Source organism: Lactuca saligna, chromosome 8 (genome assembly GCF_052625555.1).
Source record: "Lactuca saligna cultivar CGN05327 chromosome 8, ASM5262555v1, whole genome shotgun sequence".
Lineage (NCBI taxonomy): Eukaryota > Viridiplantae > Streptophyta > Magnoliopsida > Asterales > Asteraceae > Lactuca > Lactuca saligna.
This window is the reverse complement of record NC_136424.1, coordinates 208229516-208234422: the sequence shown is the minus strand read 5'-3', so window position 1 is coordinate 208234422 and position 4907 is coordinate 208229516. Positions and strand designations below refer to the sequence as shown.

The 4907-nt window shown below is 38.4% G+C and overlaps 1 non-coding gene across 1 annotated transcript; it reads left to right on the top strand.

Moving 5' to 3' along the window:
• Window positions 1–384: 384 nt before the first annotated feature.
• LOC145013616 (small nucleolar RNA R71) lies at window positions 385–491 on the top strand. The gene has a single exon (XR_013665164.1). It is a non-coding gene; the product is annotated as a small nucleolar RNA R71 (small nucleolar RNA).
• The last annotated feature ends 4416 nt before the right edge of the window (window positions 492–4907 follow it).

Here is a 4907-nt window from a genome sequence, read left to right as displayed (position 1 = left end):
AAGTAGCATACTGATCTAGATCTAAAGGGACCCTCCATTACAAGGTGGTCGTCTCGATCACAATCCTTGGTGAGGTGGGAGCCGCCACAATTTTCGCATCCTACCCTAATAGCATGGATTGTTTGATCCATTTTTTTCATTCTTCGGTCTAGGCTATCGAGCTTAGCTATTACTGCCGCCATGCTATCATTCACCGAGTTCACTGCTCCACGACTCACTTCATTCCTCGGATTGTGATATTCTCTAGAATGCTTGGAGAATTCTTCAATTAATTCCATTATTTCCGGAGGCAGCTTTCTGGTGAGCGGGCTTTGTAAATCGAGTAGTTGCCTTGTGGTGACATTAACTCCATCATAAAAGATGGAGACCTCTTGTTGGCTATTAAGGTCATGGTGTGGGCAATTTCTAAGTAGGCTCTTGTACCTTTCCCAAGCTTCATAAAGAGATTCTCCGGGTTGTTGCTCGAAGTTGGAAATGGCTTTCTTTAGCTTGGCTATCTTGGAAGGTGGGCAGAAATGGTCTATGAACTCTTCTTTCATCTTGGCCCATGTGGTGACCGATCCGGGAGGAAGTGACTTTAACCAATCTTTTGCAGCTCCTTTAAATGTGACAGGAAGCATGCGAAGAAGCTGGATCTCGCGAGGCACATTGGGTACATTGAATTAATCAGCCACATCATTTACTTCATCCAAGTGCTTATAGGCGTCTTCGTGATCTCTCCCGTAAAAAGGAATCTCCTTGAGTTGAGCGAGAATATGGCCCTTTAGCTCAAAAGTAGCGGTTGCGGGAATTGCGGGTTGCACAAGTCCCGGGCCGGTGTCATCACGCATCCTCTTCTTCCATTCCCCCATGGGGATTTCGTCAATATTAGCCATAGCGGTGGCTAAATCGTCTTCAAATTCGGATGTGTGCTCGTATGTGGGTTTGTTTTCTTCCTCGGTCTCGTACTCGGTGTCTTTTTGAATCGGGTCTTTGATTGTCAACGAGGCACTGGGTGCTCCTGATTTGCTGCTCCTTCTCTTGCTAAAAACGGATTTGAGTTTTTTGAGTGGTGAGTTCTTTGAAGAAGCGGATTCTCCAACGGTTTTGCCTTTGCTCCTTCTTAGTGCGGTTTCCGGATCTTCAAGAGGGGGAACCAGAGGTGTATCAGATCCTCGGGTCATGAAACAACTGCAAACAAAACAGAAAATGCGTAAAAAGAACAAAAAAATTAAAGCTGATTTAGCGTCGTACTCGCGGAGTCTGGGCGAATGCACTCAGCGAGTGCAAGGTAAAATCAGGGTTTTTTTTTTATTATTATTTTTTTTACTACCTAAAAACTTAAACAGAAATTAACTTTGTGTAAGATAAATCTCACACAAAGGGTCGATTAAATTAGATTTTTAATGCTAATTTTAGAACCGTTCCCCGGCAACGGCGCCAAAAACTTGATGTGTGTGAAACTCACTAAGTTTTAAACCTACTTTTAATTATCAAATAACACACAAAAGGAAGTGAACCTATCAATTGTGGTATAGCTAAATAAGCAGGGTATCGAACACAGGGAACGACAAATTAAATTAAAAACTAATTCTATCTAAGTTAATTAAGAAGTAAGGGTTTTTCTCTAGTTTTACAAGATTAGAAACTTACTAACTATTACTAATTTGAGACTAGAAAATAACGACTTAACTAGATTCAATAATTGGAAAGGAACTTCTGTTTAGTTCAACTTGGTTAACTCTATGGTTGATTTGAAGGTAATAGTGCAATGGATTAATTCTTTCATTGGTTACCGATTCAAGTGATTAGATTTGTGTTCACTACCCTAATCCTTAGCAAATAAACTAACTTAAACAGTGGCCAATTGTCTAATTTAATTATATTCACTAGATTAGTTATTCGGGTTAAGTTAGACTTGCAATAGTTAACTAATTTATTATTTTAATTAAATTCTTGTTTGATGGTCATCTTACAAGCTTGCACATGAATTTACTCAATTTTCTTATTAATTCTAGTTTCATATTCATTAATCCTAGACATATAGTATAGTGATCACATAGCATATGAGGTCAATAATCAATAGATGTTCATGCTAATCAATTATCTTCCTATTAACAGAAAATTAATTATTATTCACACACAAGGTTCTTTAGCAAGCTAAAATAACAAAAATTCACCAACTTGGAATTAATCCTACCAATCAATCAAACCATATTGTCAACTTTGTATCCCCAAACAGAAGTCTAAAGGTTTTAGTTCATAATTAAAGTAAATAACAGAAAACAAACAAAGTCAAGTTGCTTAATCAAAAGAATAAATGGAATGATGAAATTTTGCCTTAATTACTCTCCGGAATTGAATTCTAGCTTCCTTCGTCGACTTCTAGGGTTTTTCTGGCTTCTCAATCATAGCAAAGTACTTCTGAATCATCCCAGAACTCCTCTCAATCGATCTGTGGAATTATCTTTAAATAAGCGAATCGACTCGTCGAGTCAAGTGGTGACTCGTCGAGTCCCTCTCACATTCCCCGTATTGCGATAACTATCTGGAATCCCGAGTCATTATCTTCTCGATTCTTCGATTGGACTCACCGAGTAGTCGATCTAACTCGCCGAGTAGGTGCCATTTTTAGTGTTTTTCTTCTTTATTCCATTCTCGAGCTCCTAACCGCTTCTCCTGCTTCCTTTTGCTTCCGAGCTTCATTTTTGGACTGAAAATGCAATTTAAACACTTTTAAGTACCTTTTGTCCATAATATGCAATAATTTAGCTAATAAATGAATAAAAATCTATACTTAATACAAACTAAATATGCACATATCAAAATACCCCACACTTGACTTTTGCTTGCCCCCAAGCAAAACTGAATTTTAAGACATTAGAATTATGTATGACAACTCCAATCTAACCCAGCCATTATGCCAAGACCACGACGCATGCATTTGTGTCTAAAATTTTTCCTAAAAACCCCCATACTCCAAATACTCACAATCCTCATAAACATTCGCCCACTCACCCCGAACTATGCTCATTTTATGCAACCCTCCGAATCCATCCTCAGAAAACCTCTTACCCTCAAGGTATTTTTAATTGAGCAACCCAAGCATACATAATCTAGAATTACAATTTTTCGATACCACTATGGAGCTCTTTTAATTCTTCACCTCCTTGATAATTTGTTCTTTGATCTCTTTGAATTCACCACCTTGTATTGATTGATTTTTGGTATCTTCAACTTTTTGGATTTCTTGGAATTTTGATCTTTAGATCTTCGCTTTATTTGCTCCAAAATTCTTACAACTTTTCTAGTAATTCTCTCTCTCTCTCTCTCTCTCTCTCTCTCTCTCTCGCTCTCTTTTACATGTATTCCTCACTTTTTTCACTCAAATCCCTACATGCTTAAGCAGGGGCGCTCAATCTCAACCTTTATTGGCTAACGATAAAAATTTTCCTGGATACATTTCAGGTTTAGGCTGCTAAACATATTGCATCCCTCAGGCTGAGCAAGGTCGTGTTTTTGTCCCATGATTTCACTGGAATAAGGAAGCCACAAATGCACTAGAACGTATATAGGCTCAACTAAACATTTGGGTTTTCATGCAATTATCAACACAACTCTAACATGGAATCCTAATTTTGTTATACCAAAATTTTCTAAATTAAATCCTAAGTAATACTTTTGGTATGCATTTTTTTTTAAAATTAACCTAAATTAAGACTCTAAATTGTCTATTATGTAACCAACCCCGTACCCAACACTTATTTGATGCAATGCCCTCATCGCATACTATGCATAATAAAAACATAAAAAGAAACTAAAGATGGAATTGGAACAAACTCCCCTGGGATAGCAGTGGATAGGTTGATCACTTTCATTTTAGCTCCAACTTCAATTGACTTCAGACATGGTAACATCTCATCCATGACTTGGGTGTCTCGTCTCGTGTGGGTCGCTCCAAATACGCGGAAATCAGTGTAAGATCTTCAGGAATGAATATGGAAAGAATAAATTGTCACACCCCCGAACCAGACGGCGGAAACGTCCGGGGGCTATCGTGACTCATTGAATACCATAACAATGCATATATATGAAACATAACATTATACATCACCAACATTTGGAAATGATACAACTGGTAACGTTTACATTCATTACATAGTTCAAAAATTACATTCAAAGAAAATAACTGTTTGATGCTACTTAAGCCACGGCAAAACGTCAGAAAGTACAAATCATCTTCACTTTATCTGTTACCTGAGAATACAAGTATTTTGAAAAACGTCAACATATGAAATGTTGGTGAGTTCATAAGTAGAGTTTGAAATCCAATGTGTTGTTTGAAAACCTTAAGAAAATCCGATATTTTCTAGAAATAGAATAGTGTAACAAAAATAAGAGATGATCCATGAGTATGCTTGTTTGAATTCTATAGATGTAAGCGTAAGAGTTGTGAAAATTCGACCGGAAATTCGTAATCGTTATTGAAATCCTAGGAAAACCCGACGTTTTCCTATCATTGTATCGTTGTATTCCGGAGGCATCGAGAATACAGAGAGTGATGAAGTGTTGGGACATGCGTTAGTGAAAACGTCAAGTCAACAACCTTACAAGTGATCCTTTTAGGCGTCACTCGTAAATCTTCACGTGACTCGATCCTCCCGGACTTGTAAAGTCCCACGACCGGAGGGAAGAGAGAAGGTACGAAACCTTCGGGGTTTCCCCGCGTCGTCCGAGACCAAATGCAATTGCGAAGGGCCCGAAGCCCAACTCGCAATCGTGAGTTACGGACTTTACTAGCAGCACTGAAGGACCCTTGGGGACCAGCAGCATGGTTGCCATTGAAAGTCCTTTTACGTTATGTCGGGTCGGTAAAACCCAACACTTCGTAAGAGAGAGAGACCTTCGGGCCTTAAGATCAGGTCGTT